The sequence below is a fragment of the Gossypium arboreum genome, chromosome 4 (genome assembly GCF_025698485.1).
Source record: "Gossypium arboreum isolate Shixiya-1 chromosome 4, ASM2569848v2, whole genome shotgun sequence".
In the NCBI taxonomy this organism is placed as follows: domain Eukaryota; kingdom Viridiplantae; phylum Streptophyta; class Magnoliopsida; order Malvales; family Malvaceae; genus Gossypium; species Gossypium arboreum.
The window spans coordinates 37,094,009-37,119,511 of NC_069073.1; the positions used below are offsets into that span (position 1 = coordinate 37,094,009).

Consider the following 25,503-nt stretch of genomic DNA (forward strand, 5'->3'; position numbering starts at 1 on the left):
CATTCTTGGCCATGTATGCCTTCAATAAATTTTCTAAGCCATTGGATGGTTCAGCTTAGGTTGGTTTCTGAACTTGTTGGGGAAAACTAGGTGGCTGAGTCGATCTAGGTTGGGCATAAGTATTACTGGGTCCAACACCTTGGTTACTCTAGGAAAAATTTGGGTGGTTTCGCTATGATGGGTTATAGAAATTGGATTGCAGTCCTTGCTTCCCTCAATTTTGATTCTGGTTACCCATGTAATATATGGATTCTGGGTTTGATGGACATTCTTCAAACAAATGTCCTTCCCCACAATAGACACAGGCTATATTTTCAAATTAATTTGGTGGTTGTACTGTAAAACTATTAGACCCATTAGTGGTAAGATTTTTTAACATTGAGGATATTGATGATACCTGAGATGTGAGTGAAGTAAGAGCGTCTACTTCATGTATTCCAGCAACTCATCTTCCTAACATTGCTAGATTGGTTTGCCATTCATAATTGTTCCTGGAAATCCTCTCAATGATTTCATAAGCCTCATTATTAGACTTAGAAATGAGAGCACCATTAGCAGAAGTGTCCACTACTATCCTCATGTGGGCATTGAGACCATTATAAAATGTCTCAAATTGGATGCAATGTGGGATTCCATGATGAGGGCACTTTCGTAATAATTCTTTATACCTTTTCCATCCTCATACAAGGAATCATCATCCATTTTTTGGAAGGCAGTGATCTTATTTCTCAACTTAGCATTTTTACTAGGCAGGAAATACTTCATAAGGAATCTTTCTGTTAACTCTTGCCATGTGGAAATTGAATTTGGAGGCAATGAGTTTAACCAAGCTCGAGCTCTGTCCCTTAGTGAATACGGGAACAACTTCAATTGTAATGCATCTTTGGGTACTCCGACTAACTTGAAAGAATTGCTCACCCCATAAACAGTTTTAAGTGTAGGTGAGGATCTTCGGTACGCATTCCACTGAATTGGCCCACCATCCGAAGCATCTGGAACTTGACTAGCTTCGGCTCACACTATTGTGCCTCAATATTTGGTCTCCTAATACCCGAATTAAGATCATGAAATACTGGCACGGCATATTGTCTTAAAGCTCTATCCCTATCATCAGTAATAAGGATAAGATTTTGAGCAGGGTTTGCTCTGTTTCCTTGATTCGGATTTTCGAAGTTCATCTCTTCGGTCCGTCTCTAACTTGCTTGTCTTCTTGACTGTCGAAAAGTTCGTTCAATCTCAAGGTCTACAGGGAGTAAATCAATAATCCGGTCAATACTTATAAACACCTGAGATAATCACAGAAAAATTAATTAAGTTAAAATTTGAACAGAAAAATAAATCAAAATGCAAAACTAACAAATTCACAAATAATGACTTTTTAAAACAGTCCTCGGCAACGGCACCAAAAACTTGGAACGACAGAAATGTGCAAGTGTACACAATCGCAACAAGTAATAAAGTGACAAGTAAAATTCGAGTTATTGTACCCACAGGGACTGTGAAAAGAATTATTTATGAATGCTATTTAAAACACTTTGATGAAGAAAAATATTTTTTTTGAAGAGGGTTATTAAAAACTAAGATTTTAAACTAAGTAAACTAAATAAATAAATCTCAAATGCATGATTTCGAAATACAATTTTAATCAAGATGACATAATTGTGTTAGACTAATTACATTACTTAACTTAGAATTATTAAACTTATGTTTATATTGTTACGAATAAATTCACGGCAACTTGGTAATTTGCTAACTTATGAACATACTCACCTACAAAAATCCATTCATCTCTTGACTATATCCCTATGTCAATTCAACCGATTGAAGAAATCCTTAATAGGCAAATATGTTATTGCACATACATTCTTATTAAATCAAAAAAATCTTTTGTACATATCCCTATGTCAATTCAAACGATTAATTAAATCTAATAAGCACATAAAAGACTATATGAGGTAACAAGGTATCCCTACTTTGAAACAGTTTAATCACAATAATCTTGCAAGTTATGCAAGACAAATGTATTGTCAGATACCGTTGCTAATTTAACCCTTAGCTACCTTAGATGATTAAACATGCACTGATTAAGTACTGTGTCCATTAATTACAATTTCAATCCATTTAAATAATTAATTCATTAGCTATCTCACAATTGTAATGCAAGAATAACTTAGTCATGATTTAACTTAATCAAGCATCTTACCGAGGCCTATTACAATATAAACACAATTTTAACAATTTTGGCAAACAAAATGCAATCAACCTAACACAAATTAAATTCAAGATAAATTGATTAAATTAACCATTCCAACAACATAAATATTCATAGATATGTTCATCATAACAATAACAAAAATTAAAGAGATAGGGAAAGTGAATCAAATCTAGAATTTTTTCGTAGGTTGACGAGGCTGCTCCGTTCTTCCTCCGCCGTTGTCCTCGTCGACCAAGGCTGCTATGAACATTAATTGCTGCTCCAAATGGCTGATGAACGCCCCTTTTCCAAGAGGATAAATTGGTAAGAGAGCAAGGGAATTTGGAATGGAAAAGAAGGGAAAAAGTGGAGAGAAGAGAGAAAAGATGCTAATGCGTGAGATGTGTTTGAAATTATCAGCTTAAGGGGGTTTTTATAGCTGAAGAGGGCTGCTAAAAATAGCTAAAATTAGCAGCCAAAGAGCCCTACCTTGGCCGGCCACACGTGTGGCAAGTTTGATGATTTCAAACTTGCTAAATTAAGCTTGGGGCAAATCTAGAAAGCTACCATTTGTGGAGGGGTTTGAATGCTATTTGAACAAGTCTTCAAGGGCCTCTTTGCAAGCTAAATAATCTGCCAATAAGCTGATTTGGGTTAGCACATGGTGCGGTTTTGGGCTGTCTATTACTTGATCGGTTTGGTTTACTCGGTTCAGCTCAACTGGACATAATTTATTAATAATAATTTATTAACCCAAATTAAATTGGATATCAATTAAAATTAATTATATTATGAATTAGTACACATAATTTTGGGTCGTCTTAGGCTGGAAATTAATTTGTCTTGATACTTCAAATTGCTTCTCAGTTTTGTGCTTCTAGCAGTGTCTGCCGAGCCATTTTTCGACCTTTGTCCAAATCTGTCGAAAATAACCAAAATTCATCAAAGTTAATTGTAAAATTAATTAAAATTCAACATGTTAATATTTTTAGTACACTTTAAATATTTTATAAAATTAATTATTTTCTTATAGGAATTTTATCAAAACTGCATGAATTTAAGTTAAAAAGGGCATGAAAAAGTGTGTATATTTTTGTGTTTCCAATAATCTATTACTAACTCATAGTCTTTTAGTAGCTTGAGCCATCTCCGTTGTTGCAAATTTAAATCTTTCTGAGTTATAATATACTTTAAGCTTTTATGATCAGTAAAGATGTGGCATATTTCACCGTACAAATGATGACACTAAATTTTCAATGCAAAAACTATAGCAGCCAACTCTAAATCATGCGTCCGATAGTTCTTTTCATGCGGTTTCAACTGTCTCGAGGCATAAGCTAACTTTTCCTTCTTACATCAAAATGCAACCCAAACCATTCAATAATGTGTCATTGTAAACCATGAATTCTTTACCCAACTCAAGTTGAACCAAAACTGGTACTTCGATTAACAATGCTTTCAACTGATCAAAACTCTGTTGACATTTCTAAGACCACTCGAATTTCACATCTTTCTATAACAGTCTAGTCATCGGTGTAGCAATCATCAATAACCTTTTACAAAACATCGATAGTAGCTAGCTAACCCCAAAAAGCTTCTGACTTCCGATACATTTCTCAGTGGTTTCCAATCAACAACTACCGAAATCTTACTCAGATCAACTCTTATACCTTCCGCTGAAATAATGTGCCCTAAAAATCCAACTTCTCTGAGCCAAAACTCACATTTGCTTAATTTAGCAAACAATCGCTTGTCTCTCAATGTTTGCAACACAATCCTCGACTCCTCGGCATGCTCAGACTCATCTCGAGAATAAATCAGAATATCGTCAATGAACACAACAACAAATCTGTCTAAATACGATCTAAATATCTGGTTCATCAAATCCATAAAAATGGCAGGAGAATTAGTTAAACCAAAAGGCATAACAAGGAATTCATAATGTTCGTACCTCGTTCTGAAAGCAGTTTTCTGCACATCTAAGTTTTTTAACTCTTAACTGATAATAACCCGATCTCAAATCAATCTTCAAAAACATTGTTGCCCACTTTAATTGATCAAACAAATCATCAATTCTCGGCAAAGGATTCTTTTTCTTTATCGTAACTTTATTGAGTTGTCGATAGTTAATTCACATTCTCATTAACCTGTATTTTTTCTTTACGAACAATACTAGCGCACCCCAGGGCGAAAAACTAGGTTGTGCAAAACCTCTATTTGTTAACTCTTGCAACTGAGATTTCAACTCTTTCAATTCCGTCGGAGCCATTCTGTATGGAGCTATAGATATCAGTGATGTTTCCAGTTCTAGTTCAATAGCAACTCAGCCTCTCTAACCGGTGGCAACCCAAGCAATTCTTCTGGAAATACATTTGGATATTCACAAACTACAAGCACCAATTAAATCTTCATTTTAGATATTTTTGTATCTAAAACATAGGCAAGATAAGCTTAACAACCTTTTCTCACATATCTCTGAGCCAACATCGACGAAATCACTATAGGCAATCTACTTGACTCATCTGATTCAATTCGAAGAATTTCCATATTCTGACATTTTAATTCAATGATTGATACGCGTGATATTCGTGATAGGTTTTAAAAATTTATAATGAATCATTCTTGAAACTAACTATTATCATGATGAAGGCAAGTGTACCTATCGAACAGTAGTATAGCTTTAGCAAGACCGGATTGTCAAACCCAAAGGAACTAAAAGTACTAGTAATGATTGTCTTTTTATTATCTAGCCTAAGAATAATGGGGTTTATTTTAACTAACTAATTAACTAAGCTAAGAATTCACAGAAAATAGAATTGGGGAATTACTTTTGGAAAAATGATTGAATTAAGACAATATCTAAGGAAAAATCCACCTAGACTTCACTTGTTATTTGACTCTAAATCGGACAATTTATCCATTTGACTTGATCCATAGAAATCCCTAAGTTATATTATTATCCCTCTCGAGACTAACAACGTCTAACCCTAGGTTGAATAATTGAAATCTCTTTCTAATTAACTCCCTATGGTTGCATTAACTCGATCTATGGATCCCCTTATTAGGTTTCACCCTAATCTGGCAAAATCTTGTCACCCTATCTCTAGGCGCATAATCAACTCCGCTTAATTATGACAAATGTACTCTTAGACAGGGTCTATTCCTCCTCTGAATAAGAGCTTAACTTGAAGCAATATGTTGGAATATCAAAACAAGAATTAAGAACACATAATTAAGAACAAGTCAATTATTTATCATACAATTTAGATAATAATAACAAGATCTGTCTTATGTTTCATTCTCCTTAGGTATTTAGGGGTTCTAGTTCATAACTAAAAAGGTAAACATCTCAGAAGAATAATGAATACAAAACATCAATAAAAACCCAAAACTCCTGAAAGGAAATTGAGGGGAGATATTCAGTCTTGATGATGAATCCAGCTTCTGAAATGGATCAATCGGCTTTCCTTGAGCAGTTCCCTACTTCCTCCTCTTCGTCCCCTGTCTAAGTGCCTCCTCAGGTGTTTAAATAGGCTTTGGAACGCCTAAGAGCCCTCAAAATTGGCCTTTTTCGAATTGGACTAAACTTGGACTCGGTAGGGACACGCTCGTGTGACACGCCCGTGTGCGATTGCTTAAGGTCGTGGTCAAGGCTGTTAAATGGGCACGGGCGTGTGTTCTACTCGTGCAAATCATGCTTTGACCTTGCCAAAGGGACACAGCCGTGTGGTCTGCCCGTGTGAGGAAGTCCAGGCCGTGTTGATTTCATACGTTGGCCCATTTTCTCCATTTTTGGCCCGTTTCCCATTTCTTTCACTCTTCTATGCTCACCTAAGTATAAAACATGAAATTAAGGCATTAGGAGCATCGAATTCACCAATTTTAAGGAAAAATCATCCATAAAATGTGCTAAGCATGGGATAGAAATATGTATAAATTACGGTTTATCAATGATCTTTCATCTACAATTCACAACAGCATCATGCAGAGTCAACCAATCCATATCCAGAATTATGTCAAACTCATCAAAAGGTAATAGCATCAAGTCAGCCAAAAAACAGTATCCCCGGGTCATCAAAGGGCAATCCTTGCAAAATTTATCAACTAGAACATACTTGCCTAAGGGGTTTGATACTTTAATTACAAATTCTATAGACTCAACAGGCAATTTCTTACTAGACACTAAATTCTCACAAACATACGAATGTGTCGATCCAGGATCAATTAAAGTAATCACATTAGTGTCATAAAGAGAGAATGTACATGTGATAACATCAGGTGATTACGCTTTTTTGCGAGCGCGAATAAGGTAAGCTCTGGCTGGTACTCTGGCTGGTACTCTAGCCTCGAATCTCACAGCTGAATCCCTAGTCACACCTTTTCCACTAGACACCTTCCTCGTATTTCACGTTGGTCTCCCTCTCACAGTCGTATTGCTCGGTCTTGCATTTTGAAATTTATCTTTCTTAGATAACTCTGGGAAATCTCGAATAAAATGATCTGGCAAGCCAAATTTGAAACAAGCTTTATTACTCTTATTCCAGTACTCTCCAAAATGTCGTCTTCCACTCTGTTGACACTCGGGTTTATTATTTCTCACACTGCTAACGCTTGAGACGGAAGTTGATTGAGCTTTAGGACTTACATGTTGATTTCTACGATCGACTATATAAATCTTGTAATTTCTTTGAAGAAGAAAGATAAGGTTTATTCATCTCCAAAATTCTCTCTCGTACTTGGTTACGGTTATACGGCCCTATTTCAATTCTAAAAACTTTTTATGCTTTTAATCCAGAAACCTTAGGCTTATATATTTCTTCTTAAATTCAGTCTGAAAGAATTCCCAGGTGACCCATTCTCTAGGTACCACAGATACTAATGTATTCCTCCACTGATACGCAGTATCTCTCAATAATAAAATGGCACACTTTAAACTCTTAGCTGGAGCGCACGACAATTCATCACATACCCAAGTAGTGTTTTCAAGCCAAAATTCAGCTCTCTTGGGATCGTCATCAATGGTAGCTCTGAACTCCTCGGCCCCGTATTTACAGATTTTATCAACTAGAGGCTTATTTAGTTGTTAGAATTCCATAACTTAAGGGGCTACAGGGATCAGTTCATGATTAGGTGAGGGTGGAGGTTGTTGAGTTGTCAGATTTGTCAGGACATACTGCGTGAACCATTCGTTTATCATTTGGAAGAAGGCTTCTTTAGCCTCTCCTCCTTGGTTACCTGATACAGGTCTGGATTCAGAAGGTGTTGTCCTTTGAGCGGGAGCTGGCGCATTACTTTCAACCTCATCAACTACAACTCGATTGGGATCCATTTACTATATGAAAACACATTTTAAAATGTTAGGAGTCATCACACTATCACAGTTTATATATGGCATGTATAGCTAGACTCTCACATATGCTATGTTAGTCCTAGAATTGACTAAACCGTAGCTCTGATACCAATAAAATGTAGCATCCCTCACCCGTATTCAATGCCAAAATAGGGTTACAGAGCATTACCGGACTTACAAAACATTTAAACATACATTTCACATACAATAATCAAATCATATATTTATTCTTGTCACAACTAATCATTTTGTCCCTAATATGAGCCTACAAGGCCCTACACATGCTTTGGGAGTGGTTCGGGACTAAATCGATAACTTAAGAAACTTTTATGAAACATATAAAATTTCTCTCAAAATAGGGAACACACGTCCGTGTGACCTGGCCATGTCTCTCACACAGCCACAAACACACCTGTGTCACAGGCCGTGTGGACATTTGAAATGGGAGCACATGGTCGTGTCTAAGCCAGTGTCCAACCCCGTTTAACTCTCTGATTTGGGTCATACGGCCAACACACACGCTCGTATGGCTAGCTTGTGTGCCCTAAAACAGCCATACACACCCGTGTGTCATGCCGTGTGCTAGGTCGTGCCAAACCTGTAGGGTATACTGACTTATGCCACACGGTCAAGTCACATGCTGATATGTGATATTCGTGATAGGTTTTAAAGATTTATGAATGAATCGTTCTTGATACTAACTTATAATCACGATTAAGGAAAGTGTACCTATCGAACAGTAGTATAGTTCAGCAAGACCGGATTGTTGAACCCAAAGGAACCTCGAGTACTAGTATTTACTTCCTTTTTATTATCTAGCCTAAAAATTAAGAGGTTTGGTTATCTAAACTAATTACTAAACTAAGAATGCACAGAAAGAAAATTTTGGAAAATACCTTTGGGAAAATTCGATTGATTAAGACAATACCTAAGGAAAAATCCACCTAGACTTTACTTGTTATTTGACTCTGAATCAGACGATTTATTCATTTGAATTGATCTGTAGAAATCCCTAAGTTATATTATTATCTCTCTCGAGACTAATAACGTCTAACCCTATGTTGAATAATTGAAATCTCTTTCTAATTAACACCCTAGAATTGCATTAACTCGATCTATGGATTCCCTTATTAGGTTTCACCCTAATCCGGCAAAATCTTGTTACCCTATCTCTAGGCGCACAATCAACTCTACTTAATTATGACAATTTTACTCTTAGACAGGGTCTATTCCTCCTCTGAATAAGAGCTTAGCTTGAATTAATATCCTGGAATATTAAAACAAGAATTAAGAACACATAATTAAGAACAAGTCAAATATTTATCATACAATTCAGATAATAATAACAAGATCCGTCTTAGGTTTCATTCCCCTTAGGTATTTAGGGGGTTTAGTTCATACTTATGAAACAAAACATCTCAAAAGCATAAAGACAACAAAACATAAGAAAAACCAAAACTCCTAAAAGAACTTGAGGGGAGATCTTCAGTTTTGATGATGAATCCAGCTTCTGAGATGGATCAATCGGCTTTCCTTGAGTAATTCCTTGCTTCCTACTCTGCGTCCTCTCCTAAGTACCTCATCAGGTGTTTAAATAGGCTTTTGAATGCCCAAAAGCCCTAAAAATTGGCCTTTTCCAAATAGGACTATACTTAGGCTCAACAGGGACACGCCTGTGTGACACACCCATGTACAATTACTCTAACCCGTGGTCAAGGCTGTTGAATAGGCACGGGCGTGTATTCTACCCGTGTAAGTCATGCTTCAATCCTGCCAAATGGACACGGCTGTGTGGCACGCCCGTGTGAGGAAGTCCATACCGTGTTGATTTTCGACCCGTTTCTCACTCTTTTTACTCTCCTATGCTCACCTAAGTATAAAACATGGAATTAAAGGATTAGAGGCATCGAATTCACCAAATCTAAGGAGAAACCATTCATAAATGGGCTAAGCATGGGATAAAAATATGTATAAATTACGGTTTATCAAATACCCCCACACTTAAGCATTTGCTTGTCCTCAAGCAAAATCCTCAACTCACAATCAAAATTAATTCTTCTGAATTTATAATCCCTATCAATAATATCTCAAATTAATCCATAAGTATTCATACATTGAAAATTTAACTAAAAGTACATCAAAGTTTCAAACATTCCAAGTTGAGCATTTTATCACGAAAACATAGGTGTCTCCCCTTATCTAAGTGATTACTTTTGATCAAAATATCACAGAGTTTAACATCCTCACTAAAGACTCACTCAAATCACTCAAGGTGTTTAAGGACATCAACTAAAGCACTCATTAGTCAATATGAAAATTTATTACCATAGGCTTGCTTGAAAATCAAATCTCCACCACTATACATTGAGCTGATAAATCAATCAAAAAGGTCTTTTAGAGGGTTGTAATGTGGCTTTGGTTAGGGGGTGTGGTCACAAGCTGAAAAAAAGAGGTTAGAATCGAGATTAAATTGAAAAATTACCTAGCTAGAAAAACAACCAGTTATCAATTGAATACAAGTGAGCTTCTTCTCAGAATATGGAATTAACACTCAAGCTCAAAAATGACGAATTACTACTAACGTGTATGCACGTATTTTTTTAAAAAAAAAACAAGTCAAATACATAGAAGAACAAAACATAGTTAAGCAATTTGTTCAAATCAAATCTCGACAAAAATAGAGATCAAATTAGGGGATTTCAACAATAATGGGTTATGGGTTAATTTTGAGGGTAAATCAATTAATGGCTTGTTAGACTCAAAAGGGGTTCACTAAGGGTTAATTATGGAGGTAGGCTTTTGTGGAGTGAGTGGGTTAAACCTAAGTGCCTTTATCATCTTGACATATCAAATCAAATGGTGTGGTCTTGACATGCATAATCAAGCAAGTTCTAGAATAACAAATCAAAACTGACGCACTCATAATGAAAGTGAGCATGAAAGGAATAAAATATGCTCTAAAGGTTCAAGATCTCACAAAAATTATCACTTTTTGATGTTTAAACTTGTGAATTTCAACTCAAGATAATACCTAAACTTAAGGAAACAATCTAAAAGTTTTTAATTCTTCAAAAATCAACTTATCATGCTTGATTCCCTAATGTCTTAAAGTTTAAACAATCGATGTATAATTGCCTATGTTTTAATTCAAGACATATCAATAAAAAACATAGATTAATTAAAATTCATTCTAATAGTGATATGAGTAATTCACATGAGAATATGACAAAATTCAGGGATTTCTAATGATGATATAAAAGACCCCCCACACTTAAGATGTACATTGCACTCAATGTACAAAGATAGATATATAATCATAAGATAAAGAGAGAAGTGAAACTTCCTGAATGATGAATGGACTCATTGAATTGGAGTTATAAAAAGTAAGCGGCCAAGGCAATGATGAGAGAAAGGAGGATACTCCTGTGGTGGTAGAGGTTCATTAGTCCATAAGTCCTGTGGCAAAAGAATATTATATCTAGTGGTGGTTATGGTCGTGGTCGAGCAGGACATGGCAGTCGTGGAGAACCTTTCCCAGTGGAGTTTGTTGTTTCTATGTGATGATGAGCTTTGGAGCTCTTTATAACTGTGATAGAATCAGGAACTTTTTAGGGAATATAATGAAGCATAATTACTTGTAATGAAATAGCCAAAACAATAAGTTATTCAATAAAAATTATAAAAACTAAAATTAAAATAATATTAAAGGAAAATGAAATAAAAAGTACTTAATTAAGATAAATAAAGATAAAATTGAAAATAAAAATAAAAAAATTTTAAACATCGTCATCGCCGGATGGTTCGCGAGGTGGTGGTGGAGATGAGATGTGGCAGTGCTGACAAATCTAATGTAGAGTCGCATCAATGTGATCAAAGCACTGAAAACATTACTGCTCAAATCGTGTAAGGTGCTTAGAGATGTCAGAATATGAAGCCGCCGTATGAACCGAACGATGGATGGGTGGTGGCTGAGACGGTGGGTCCTCATGACGTGGAGGGACATCATCAATAATGTTCTCTGGGTCATCCTTCTTGGTGGACTAGATGAGGCGGTACTGAGGAGGGTAGGTGCCACGTCGTTTCTCGATCATCCTCATACTTAGCATGCTCGAGATGCCCTGTGGGGACATCCGACTAATGAGAGTAAGGGAGGATGATTGTACTGATATGTTGAGGAGCCCGAAGTGTCGAGCCAGTCGAGTCACATCGGGCCCGATAAAGATGACCCCTCTCCTATGCTCCGTCTGATGGTGAATGGCGAGGGCAATGAAGTAAGCAAGGCCGAGGACGTGCCCGTTCGCCATGCTCTATAAGAAATAGGCATCGTGGGTGGTGACGATGCTGGTGCTCTCTTGTTTCCCTGTCACAGTGTAAGCCAAGATGGAGTGTAGATACCTCAAGGATGAAGGGAGAGCTGATGCCTTGGAGCGGCTAGGATCGTAGGTGGCCGAGGCAGGGACAAAGTCCCTCCAGTATTTTGAGGGGGAGTAGTGGATGTGGCAGTGGAGGGTGTCGAGTTCATTGTTGTCCATGAACTTCTCCGTGTATAGCCCTAATGCAGTCCCAAACTCGGGTACGCTCAACTGGCATACTAGACCACCAAGGCAGAACGGGACCGTTCCAGGATCATCGAAGTTGGTCATGACGGTCTGAAGATGGAACGTTGAGTAGAGTTCCAACGTGAACTCGAGATACATCGGCTCGACAATCTCAAAGAAGAGCCCCTACGGGTCAGTCGTCGGGAGGGCTCAGACCGCGTCAGCTAAATGAATCTATTCTAGTGTAGCCCAGTCAATGCAGTGGCCCACACCTAGGGGTCGAGCCCATAATATCTGATATAATTCATCTTGGGGTCCCAAAGGAACCTGGAGGAACGAGTGCCTAATATCCACAGTAGGACCTGAGGATGACGCTGCTCCTTTTCTCTTCTTCGAAGTGAGGACAGCGGTTTTCTTTCCTCGTGAGGATGACATAGTATATACAAAAGGAAGGAGCTTGGGGTGTCAGAATCAGTGTTGACAGGTTCACCCACGGTTTCAAGGCACGGGAGTGTCGCACGCCCGTGTTGTTTTGGCAGTTTTGCCCACACCCATGTCGCACGGCTGTGGAGACTTATCGCTTCCCATGTTGGGAAAAAAATTTGCCTTATTTTCACACGGCCTAATACACGCCCGTGTGCCTGGCCGTGTGGTCTTTAGAAAGCCTGCGTTCCATGATCCGGTTAGTATGTTAAATGTTAAAAGCTAAAATTTAAAGAAATTAATATTGTTAGTGCTCGTGCTGCCTCTTGAGAAGTGCTTATTTATAGTCTAAGCTCGATTACCTATTTCGTGTGTGATCATGGTGGCTCGAGGAGTTTACACTCCTCATCCCTGCTGCCAATTTTATCAATGTAAGGTTTAAGACGAGTAATATTTACCTTGAACGTGCTGAATTTAAGATGATTTACCTCAACTATACCGTATGGAAAAATACGTAATACCGTAAGAGGGATTTCTTCATTCGGTTCAGAAGTGGCAATTCGAGGATCTGTTGCATCTAATAGTACTTGTCTCCAACCTTTAGTTGATTTTGTGAGGTAATGAGCTTGTCTTGGCTTTGTTTATTGTGTGTTCACGGTTCATGTGTCCGCCATTCATCTAGCTCCTCAATTTGTAACCTTTGTTCTTCATGGATTAGTTCTTTGTTGTTGCTTGGCTCATGTATGTTCTTCGAACCTATTTCCTGCAAAGAAGGTTACACTATATAGTTAGTTTTAGCAAAATGATTTGGACAATCACCTTCAATTTTTGATATGTTATTCGAATTACGAGCTTGAAGGGTGATTGTTTCGTCCCTCACACGAAGTGTGAGTTCACCTATGCCAACGTCAATAATCGTTCTAGCGGTTGCTAAAAGGCCTTTCTAAAATTAAGGGAACGTTACTATCCTCTTCTATGTCTAGAACAACAAAATCAACTGGGAATATAAATTTGTCAATTTTAACGAGTACATCTTCAATAATACCCCTAGGAAATCTTATAGTTTTATCTGCTAATTGAATGCTCATCCTAGTTTGTTTGGGTTTCCTAGACCTAGTTGCTTAAATAATTTGTGAGGCATTGATACTAGCCCCTAAATCAGCTAACGCATTATTAATGTTTAAGTTACCGATTAAATAAGGAATCGTAAACCTCCCTGGATCTTTGAGTTTGTTGGGCAGCTTCAATAAACGGTAAGTTAATATGTAGTTTCTTTAAAACTTTAAGGAATTTACCAAATTGTTCATTTGATCAGTCTTTCCTTGTCGTATTGGGGTATGGCACACGAGGTTTATATTCTGTACTTACCGGATTTGGCTCATTGTGGCCTACCTCATCCTTACCTTTGCTTACCACCGTTTCTGGCCTTAGTTCTGCAAGTAACCCTTCCTCATCTTGAATGACAATCGCGTTGAGTTGCTCCCTTGGGTTAGATTCAGTGTTGCTTGGCAGGCTACCTTGTGGTCATTCGGAAATCAACTTGGCGAGCTGTCCAATCTAAGTTTCGAGCCCCTGGACTGATGCTTGTTAATTTTTGAGCACTGTTTCGGTATTCTGAAAATGAGTTTCTGACGCCGAGATGAATTTGGTTAGTATCTCCTCAATGTTTGACTTTTTCTCCTGATGGTACGGTGGTTGCTGAAAGCTTGGAGGAGGTGGTGGTCTCTAATTTCCTTGGCCTCCCCATGAAAAATTTGGGTGGTTCCTCCAACCTGCATTGTAAGTATTGCTATAAGGATTATTTTGAGATAGAGGATTGTTACCCATGTAATTTAACTGCTCGTTCTCCATGTTGTGGCCATAGGGTGGGTATTCTGAATTACTTAATCCACCTCTACTTGCTTCGTACTGCATTGCTGGGTGAACCTGTGAAGAACTAAGAAAACCATCAATTTTCTTATTCAAGAGTTCTACCTGATTAGGGAGCATGGTGACTGAATCGACGTTATAAATGCCGGCTACTTTTGTTGGCTTTGTCCTCATGACTTGCCACTGATAATTATTTAGTGACATCTCTTCTATAAATTCATAAGCATCTTCAGGTGTTTTATTATTGATGGTTCCTCCTGCGGCTGTATCGATCATCTGTCGAGTCGAAGGGTTCAGGTCATTGTGAAAAATTTGGACATGTAGCCAGAGTGGTAACCCATGGTGAGGGTATCTTTGCAAAAGGTCCTTGTATCTCTCCCATGCATCGTACAGTGTTTCTAAATCCATATGCACAAAAAAGGAGATATCATTACGTAATTTGGCTATTTTAGCCGGCGGAAAATATTTTAATAAAAACTTTTCGGTCATTTGCTCCCAAATAGTGATTGATCCTCATGGCAACGAGTTCAACCATTGTTTAGCCTTATTCTTCAACGAAAAAGGAAATAACCGAAGACGAATGGTGTCATCAGAAGTGCTATTAATTTTAAAGGTATCGCAAAACTCTAAGAAATTTTCCAAGTAAGCGTTGGGATCCTCGTCTTGCAAACCATCAAACTGAACAAACTGTTGGATCATTTGAATTATGTTAGGTTTCAGTTCAAAATTATTTGTAGCAATAGCAGGTCTAACTATGCTCGATTCAGTTCCTATTAAAGAAGGTTTAGCATAATCATACATAGTGAGCGGAGGAGGATTCTGATTAACAGCAATCGCAGGAGGTAGCAGATTTTCTTGGTTTTCAGCCATCTCCTCAGTTGTGGTAGAAGTATCGTCCTCTTGCTCTTCCTTTGTGTATCGTAAGTTTCACCTTATTTCTCTTCGGTTTCTGTGAACTGTGCGATTGATCTCACTAACAAACAGTAATGCTCCTGACAGGTTTTTTCTGGTCATAAACTAGAAAAACCTGTCAAAAGAGAATAAATGAAGAATATGAAAAGTAAAATGGCTAAAGTAATAAAAATTGAGTGTTCCTAATATCCTAGTTCCCCGGCAATGGCGCCAAAAACTTGATACATGATATTCATGACAGGTTTTAAAGATTTATGAATGAATCATTCTTGAGACTAACTTATTATCACGTTTAAGGCAAGTGTACCTATCGAACAGTAGTATAGTTCGGAAAGACCAGATTGTCGAACCCAAAGGAACCACGAGTACTACTATTTACTTCCTTTTTATTAGCCTAAAAATTAAGAGGTTTGGTTATCTAAACTAATTACTAAACTAAGAATGCATAAAAAGAAAATTTGGGAAAATACCTTTGGGAAAATTCGATTGATTAAGACAATACCTAAGGAAAAATCCACCTAGACTTCACTTGTTATTTGACTCTAAATCAGATGATTTATTCATTTAACTTGATCCATAGAAATCCCTAAGTTATATTATTATCTCTCTCGAGACTAATAACGTCTAACCCTATGTTGAATAATTGAAATCTCTTTCTAATTAACACCCTAGAGTTGAATTAACTCGATCTATGGATTAGGTTTCACCCTAATCCGGCAAAATCTTGTCACCCTATCTCTAGGCGCTCAATCAACTCCGCTTGATTATGACAGTTTTACTCTTAGACAGGGTTTATTCCTCCTCTGAATAAGAGCTTAGCATGAATCAATATTCTGTAATATTAAAACAAGAATTAAGAACACATAATTAAGAACAAGTCAAATATTTATCATACAATTTAGATAATAATAACAAGATCCATCTTAGGTTTCATTCCCCTTAGGTATTTAGGGGGTTTTAGTTCATACTTATGAAAGAAAACATTTCAAAAGCATAAAGATAACAAAACATAAGAAAACCCAAAACTCCTGAAAGAACTTGAAGGGAGATCTTCAGTCTTGATGATGAATCCGGTTTCTGAGATGGATCAATCGGCTTTCCTTGAGTAATTCCTTGCTTCCTACTCTATGTAATCTCCTAAGTGCCTCCTCAGGTGTTTAAATAGACTTTTGAATGCCTAAAAGCCCTAAAAATTGGCCTTTTCCGAATAGGACTATACTTGGGCTCGGCAGGGACACGCCCGTATGACACGCACTTGTGCGATTACTCCAGCCCGTGGTCAAGGTTGTTGAATAGGCACGGGCGTTTAAGTCGTGCTTCAATCCTGCCAAACGGACACGACCGTGTGACACAGCCGTGTGACACGCCCGTGTGAGGAAGTCCAGGTCGTGTTGATTTCCTATGTGGGTCCATTTTCGCCATTTTCGGCCCGTTTCTCGCTCTTTTTACTCTCCTATGCTCACCTAAGTATAAAATATGAAATTAAAGGATTAGGAGCATTAAATTCACCAAATCTAAGGAGAAACCATTCATAAATGGGCTAAGCATGGGATAAAAATATGTATAAATTACGGTTTATCACACACCCGTGTGTGAGGCCGTGTGGAGCATACTAACTTGGCTTCAAATTCAACACCAGGGAACACACGGCCTTGTAACATGACCGTGTGTCGCACATGGCTGAGACACACACCCATGTCTCTACCTATGTGGACAAAAATAGGCTATCTACTAAGCCAATTTGCCATCCAAATTTGAATGTACCTACAACACATCAATTTGCACCATCCCATGGCATAAATAGGCATTTAAACCAGCCAATTCAAACTTAATTCATGCATATTCTATACCACATTTCTCATTACACACAAGTTGCAAAATAGACCAATCCATTCATGCCCAAAATCTCATAAACTTAGATCATCAATATGGCTACTTAAAACATGCATTCTTTACCTTGATTCACAAACAAATAACATCACCTATATCAATATTCAACTTCCATAATACCAACTATTAATAAGCATCACAAAACCAACCTCAATAACATAAACTATAGGCATCTACACATATCTACAAGCAAATTAACTCAAAATAAGCCAACTCTCATGGCTATTATATGCAAACCAAGACATATACATTTACAAGTTACTTCAAATGGCCAAAATCATTACCAAAACATAAACAAAATGACCAAATTCCCTATACATGCCAGATACTCAAAATAAAAGCTTAAAAGTACCAAATCATTTGTAGGATAGTGTGACGAAATCTTCGAAGGTCCTAGAATCCGAGCTAGCTTTAAATTCACTATAAAACATAAAAAAATAAATGATGTAAGCGTAAAGCTTAGTAAGCTCGTATGAAATAAAATCAATATAATCATAACGACATATTTCAACAATTGATTATAGATACATGATTTCACATCAACTAACAAACCTTTCAATTACTCGTTCACAAAACTATATACTGTAACACCCCTCGCCCGTATCCAATGCCAGGATAGGGCTTGAGGTGCTATCAAACTTAAACTCAACCAATAATAGAAAATCGGGCCATAAAATTTTGATCAATTTAAAACTTTTCATTTCATATGCAAAATGTCCCTTATTTAGGCTTACGAGGCCCAAAACATACATTCGAGGTGGTTTAGGACTAAACCAGGGCTTAAGAAAAACTTAGAAAATTTCGTGCTTTAAGGTTCCACACGCCTGTGTGGGTATAGGGCACACAGCCGTGTGCTTGGGACACGCCCATGTCCTGCACCCGTATGGCCAATTTAATTGTTACAATTTTTCATAAAACAAGTGCAGACTTCACATGGCCTGGACATACGCCCATATCATTTGCCCGTGTCCTTTCACACGGCCACAACATACCCGTGGAGCGGCCCGTGTGCAAAAACCTGGGTATTCTGTTTCTGACGTTAGCATCACACGACCATGGTACACGCCCGTGTACTAGGTCGTGCCCTCCACACGGCTAAGACACACAGCCGTGTCTCTGCCCGTGTTACCCTTACCATGCATTCTAACTTGAAATTTCTAGGTGCAGGGGACGCACGGCCTTCTCACACGCCCATGGGGCTGACCGTGTGTCACACACGGCCTAGACACACGCCCGTGTGTCTACCCGTGTGGACAATTTGAGGCTATCTACCAAGCCTCTTTGCCACCCTAATGTACCTATTTTCAGGTTAATACCAACCAATACCAAAACAAGCATAATAAACATTCATTCAACCATGAAGATGCATCTTTTATAGACTCAAAATGAAAGCCCTCATTCAAGGCTCGATGTAAAGAGTAGAATCTATTCTAGACCAACACATTTGATCAATTCTCAAAGACACAAAATAATAAGGTCTAGCCCTATACATGCCATAATCAAAAATATAAATCCAACTATACCGAGTATTAAGGCTAATAGTGTGATCAATATCTCTGACTTCAAGGGACAAATAAATTGGCACTAAAAGAAAAGGGAAAGGAAAGAGAGTAAGCATAAAGCTTAGTAAGTTGCATATAAATAAATATACCACAACGATTTCACCTCTAGTCATCATACTAATAGCACAAAGATAGGCATAAGCTTGACTTACTCATTACTGTCTACTCTAGTCACATTTTCTATTTTGTGCTCATACTCATGCATACCAAATAGGTACCTGTAGCACTCACAACATTATTATACTTTCCTTACTAACTTACTTCCATAACTTTTAAAGTAGAGCCTTTCGGAATACTACCGGATATTCTATAAGCCTCAAACATAGGTTAAGTTGCCGATGCCATATCCCAGACACGGTCTTACACTGGCTACCCTTATCGAGGCCGATGCCATGGCCCAGACATGGTCTTACAATAGCTCTCATACTTACATGCTGATGCCATGTCCCAGACATGGTCTTTTGCTGACATGTCTCGTAGCCAATGATGTCCCAGACATGTCTTACACTGGCTTACGTCTCGAGGCCAATGCATGTCTTGGACATGTCTTACAGTGGCACTCATCTCAATGCCATGCCAAGTCCCAGACATGGTCTTACACTAGTACACAAATTACCCAAATGTCATGGCATGAATATCTGGTTTGTTTCCTAGGGTTTCAACGGGGTCTTTTTACTATCTCAATTATTACTAAGCATTCTCAATTCACAATTTAGCAATTCATGCTATATAAATTCAATGACAATGCAAATAAATGTATTAAAAAAGTAGTTATATTATTTACATACAACTTACCTTAGATTACAAAATGTACTCGACAAGTCGGTTTAGTCGATTTGCTTGGCTTTCCTCCAGTCTAGGTTCAGATTCAGTGAATCTTGATCTGTAATAGAAAAATGCACTCATTTAGTCATTAAACACAATTAGGCAATCTAAAATTTACATCTTAGTTAAAATGACCATTTTGCCCCTAAACCTTGGCAAAATGACCATTTTGCCCCTATGCTCGAAAATTGATTTTTATCAAATTTCCTCTTATTCTAGGCCTAGCCGACCCCTTTTTACTCTCATAGCAACCCCAAATTCTCACTATTTCATGCACTTACCACCTCCTTTGCAACTTATACAAAGTAGTCCCTTTTGGTGTTTTCATGCTAACGCCTGTCACAAAAGTTGTTTAGAACTTTTCTCAAATTCATTTTCTTCCATAAAATTCCAAGAAACAACATAAACTCTCTCATTATAAATCCCTAGACTTTTCACCATTTTTCAAAATAGTCCTCTCAATTGAAAGCCCATGATACAAACATGCCAAAAATGTAAAAATTATTAAGAAAATCATCAAGTTCACTTACATTATGACAGTAATAAGTTGCTGCAAATTTTCAGCTTTCAAACCTTCATATTTGCTGATATTTTCGGTGGGGAGAAGAGATGGAGAAGAAAGAAATTGATAGCTAAGCTCATAGGTATTATTTTATCATAAGATTTTGTCATCAAGTCACATAACATTGACCTTTTGACTAAATTTGCTTCCTATGGCCGGCCACCTTGTTTCTAGGGGTCTAATTGCTCTTTAAAAGCCCCTAATTTTAGTTCTCTGGCTATTTAACACATCTTGGTACTAAATGAAACTTTTTCCTTTTATGCGATTTAGTCTTTTTTCTCAATCGGGCTCTCAAACATCAAAATTGACTCACCAAATTTTTCATGCACTAATATAATCATGTCATGACTCCATAATAGTAATAAAATAAATTTTCTAACTTAGGATTTGTGGTCTTGAGACCACTATTTTGACTAGTCCCTAAATCAGGCTATTACATTTCTCCTCCTTTAGAGATTTTTGTCCCCGAAAATTTTACCGGTGAATAAGTTCGGATACTGCTCTCTCAGAGACTCCTCGGGTTCCCATTTGGCTTCCTCAACTCCATGTCTATGCCACAAAACCTTCACAAGTGATATATTCTTATTTCTTAACTGTTTGACCTCTTGAGCTAAGATCTTGACTGGCTCCTCACCACAAGTCATATCCTAAAGAATCTTCACTTCAGTTGGCACAATTACATGCGAAGGGTCTGATCTGTATCGGTATAACATGGACATATGAAACACATCGTGAATCTTTTCTAACTCTGGTGGCAAATTTAAACAGTAGGCAACAGGCCCTATTTTCCGATAACCTCATAAGGTCCTATGAAATGAGGACCCATCTTGCCCCTTTTACCAAACCTGAGGACTTTCCTCTACGGGGAAACTTTTAAAAATACTTTATCACCGACTTCAAACTTAATTTCCTTTCTTCTCAAATCCGCGTAGGATTTTTGTCTATCCAAGGGGACTTTCAGGCAGTCACGAATCACTTTAACTTTCTCCTCCGCCTCTTTGACCAAATCGACCCCGTGAAACTGATTCTCTCTTAACTCAGTCCAGTATAAGGGCATTCGACACTTTCGCTCGTACATAAGGCGCCATTTTTAGACTTGACTGATAGCTATTCTTATAGGTGAATTCAACCAATGGCAAGTATTTTTCCCAACTTCCTTGAAATTCGAGAACTCAACATCTCAACATGTCCTCTAAGATCTGTATCACTCTTTCTGACTGTCCATCAATTTGCGGATGAAATGCCGTGCTGAAACTCAACTTGGTTCCTGAAGCCTCTTGTAACTTTTTCCAAAACCTCAAGGTAAACCTCGGATCTCTATCTGACACAATCGACAATGGCACTCCATGAAGCCTTACGATCTCAAAAATATATAAATCTACTAATTTCTCGAGGGAGTAATCGGTACGCACTGGTACGAAATTTGCCGACTTAGTTAGTCTGTCAATAATAACCCATATTACATCTTTCTTTTTCGAGCTTACTGGCAAACTGGTCACAAAATCCATAGTGATACGATCCCATTTCCACTCGAGAACCATAATAGGTTGAAGTAGACCCAAAGGTACTTGAAGTTTAGCCTTTACTTGCTGACACACTAGGCACCTAGAAACAAACTCTGATATGTCTCTTTTCATACATTTTTTTAAGGTCGTTGTACATTTTCGCACCACCCGGGTGAACAGATAAACAACCACCATGTTCCTCTCTCAAAATCTTCTGAATAAGTTCATTTTCCTTGGGTACACAAAATCTGTCTTTGAACATTATGCATCCATCGGTACCGATATGAAAATCCAATTCAATTTCTGACTCACACTGATTTCTCCTGGCTTGCAACTTCTCATCACCTTTCTAAGCTTCTCGAATTTCATGAAGAAAAGTCGATCTGGCTCTCAACTCTGCTAGGATCGAACCATCATTAGATATAGTCAACTAAGTGTTCAAGGCTCTCAAGGCAAACAACGACTTCCTACTCAAGGTGTCAGCGACTACATTCGCCTTTCCCGGATGATAGTCAATAATCAATTTGTAATCCTTTAATAGCTCTAACCATCAGCGTTGTCTCAAATTCAACTCCTTTTGAGTCATCAAGTACTTTAAGCTCTTATGGTCGGTGAATACCCGATATTTCTCTCCATACAAATGGTGTCTCCAAATCTTCAGCGCGAGTACAATAACTACTAGTTCCAAATCATGGGTTGGATAATTTCTCTCGTGTGGTTTTAGCTGTCTCGAGGCATAGGATATAACCTTGCCTTCTTGCATAAGCACACACCCCAAACCATTTAAGGAGGCGTCGTTAAAAATCATAAATTCCTTGCCCGACTCTAGTTGCACTAACACTGGGGCTTCCATTAACAATGTCTTTAATCTCTCAAAACTTTGCTGACACTTTTCTGTCCATTCAAACTTGACGTCTTTTTGCAGTAGCCTAGTCATCTGGGTAGCTATCATAGAAAATCCATTTACAAACCGTCTGTAGTATCTGGCCAAACCTAAAAAGCTTAGAACCTCTGTTACATTCCTCGGCAGTTTCCACTCCACAATAGCAGAGATCTTATTTGGATCAACTCAGATTCTGTCACCCGACACAATATGTCTTAGAAACCCGACCTCTTTAAGCCAAAATTCACTCTTGCTGAACTTGGCATATAATCGTTTGTCTCTCAAGGTTTGCAGCACAACCCTCAGATGCTCTACATGCTCTCTCTCATCGCACAAATAGATCAGTATGTCATCGATAAAGATGACAACAAACTTATCTAGATATGGCCTAAATATACGATTCATCAAATCCATAAATACCGCTGGGGCATTAGTCAAACCAAAGGCCATGACAAGAAGCTCATAATGCCCATATCTTGTCCGAAACGCAGTCTTCGGTACATCTCGCTCTTTAACTGTTAACTGATAATAACCAGACCTCATATCGATCTTAGAAAACATGGTAGCTCCCTTCAGCTGATCAAACAAATCGTTGATCCTTGGTAAAGGATATTTGTTCTTCACTGTCACTTTGTTGAGTTGCCTATAGTCAATGCATAATCTCATCGACCCATTTTTCTTCTTCACAAAGAGTACCGGAGCACCCCACGGAGAAAAGCTCGGTCTCGCAAAGCCCTTGTCTATCAAATCTTGCAACTTTACTTTTAACTCTTTTAGCTCTGTTGGAGCCATCCTATACGGAGTGATCGAGATAGGTGTCGTACCAGGAACCAATTCAATTTCAAACCTGACCTCTCTCACTGGAGGTAATCCAGGTAATTCCTCCAGAAACACCTCCGTGAACTCGTAGACTACCGGTACTGATTCAATCCTTAACTCTATCTCTTGAGTATTCAGCACAAAAGCTAAATAAGTCTCATACTTCTTTTTCAAATATTTCTCAGCAGTCAATGACGATATTACTACAGGCAGATTTTCTGACTCACCTGGTCCAACTCGAAGAACATTCCCATCTTCACATCTCAACTCTATTACTTTTCGTCCACAATCTACTACAACACCATAAGAGGCCAACCAATCCATCTTGAGGATTACATCAAACTCCTTAAATGGAAACAGCCTCAAATTGACCGGAAAACAATGGCCTCTAATTTTCAAAGGACAATTTTTACATACTTGGTCCACTAAAACATGTTTGCCTAACGGGTTAGACACTTTTATAACAAACTCGGTGGACTCTACTATCATATTCATACGAGGTATTAATTCCATATAAATGTAAAAATGGGTAGATCCCAGGTCAATTAAAGCAACAACAGTTATATCATAGATAGAAAAGGTACCCGTGATCACATCGAGAGACTCTGCCTCCTCCCGGGTACATATAACATAGGTCCTCACTGGCGCTCTGCCTTCAGACCTCGCCGTGGCATCTCTTGACACGCCTCTACCACTAGTCCCACTACCGGGGTTCTTTTGTGGCCTACTCTTCAAGGGAGCACTACTTGCTTTCATATCTTGTTTTCTTCCTCTCTCGTCCATCTCAGGACAATCACAGATAAAGTGGTCAAGTGACGCACACTTGAAACAACCCCTCTCGTTTACTCGGCATTCGCCTAAGTGACGTCTCCCACATTATGGACACTCTTGCCTACTTGGCTGAGTGCTACCAACACTAGCAACTAAAGTAGTCTAGGCATTAGATGCCATATTCTGTCGATTCTTGTTTCTCCTCGAATACCCTACTGAAGCATTCGATCAGGTAGTAAATTCTTTTGATCTTTTGGATAGGGACTGATGTGCTTTCCCCATCTGTCTTTTCTTTAAATCTCGGGACTCAATGGTCGCTTTCCTCCTCTCTTTACCAGCTCTTCTGCTTTACACGCTCTCTCAACGAGCACCACAAATTCTCTTAATTCCAGGATGCCCACAAACACTCAGATATCTTCATTGAGGCCATCCTCAAACCTCTTACACATGGTAGCTTCAGTGGATACGCATTCTCGTGCATACTTGCTGAGTTTCACAAACTCACGCTTATATTCCGTCACAGTCTTATTACCCTATTTCAACTCTAAAAATTCCTTCATTTTCTAGTCCATGAACCTCTGGCTAATGTACTTCTTTCTGAACTCTTCTTGGAAAAATTCCCAAGTTACTCTTTCTCTTGGTACCACAGACATGAGAGTATTCCACCACTGATAAGTTGAATCCCGTAGGAGTGACATTGCATACTTCACGCACTCCTCAGGTGTGCATGATAATTCATCAAACGCCTTTTTGGTATTTTCTAACCAAAACTCTACCTTCTCCGAGTCATCATCTAAGTTAGCCCGGAATACTCAGCCCCTTGTTTTTGGATCTTGTCAACCAGAGGCTTCTCTCTTCTAAACATATCCACACCTTACGGAGCTACCGGGGCATACTGAGGAATCGGAGGAGCTGGGGGAGGTGGAGTGTTCGGGTTCGCACAAACAAACTCTGAATACCAAGCATCCATCATTCGGAGGTAGGCTTTTCTAGTCCCTCCGCCTTGGCCCATACTCACGGGCTTGCTCTCTACTAGAGCAGTCCCCTCAGCGGGAGCTGGCGCATTACTTTCCACGTCATCCGTTGTGGTTCTATCAGGATCCATTTACTATATAAGAAAAACATAATTTATAATCGTCAGAAATCTTTACACTATCAATATATTTATGGCATGTATAGCTAGACTCATGCTCTAGCTGGGTTAGTCCTAGAACCGACTAAACCATAGCTTTTGTAACACCCCTTACCCATATCCGACACCGGAACAGGGTACGAGGTATTACCAGATCATAATATGTAACACCCCTATCCCGTAACCGTCGCCGGAATAGGTAAGGGGCATTACCGGACTTGTAACTCATGCCAGATCAGTAAAATTTTGAACATTTTCTTGGAGTAAA

The 25,503-nt window shown here is 38.4% G+C and overlaps 2 non-coding genes across 2 annotated transcripts; both read left to right on the forward strand.

Annotated features, from left to right (window-relative positions):
- The first annotated feature begins 629 nt into the window (after positions 1 to 629).
- On the forward strand, positions 630 to 735 carry LOC128292558 (small nucleolar RNA R71). The gene has a single exon (XR_008282543.1). It is a non-coding gene; the product is annotated as a small nucleolar RNA R71 (small nucleolar RNA).
- A 13,973-nt stretch (positions 736 to 14,708) lies between these two features.
- Positions 14,709 to 14,815, forward strand: LOC128292050 (small nucleolar RNA R71). Its single transcript, XR_008282034.1, has one exon. It is a non-coding gene; the product is annotated as a small nucleolar RNA R71 (small nucleolar RNA).
- Positions 14,816 to 25,503: the final 10,688 nt, after the last annotated feature.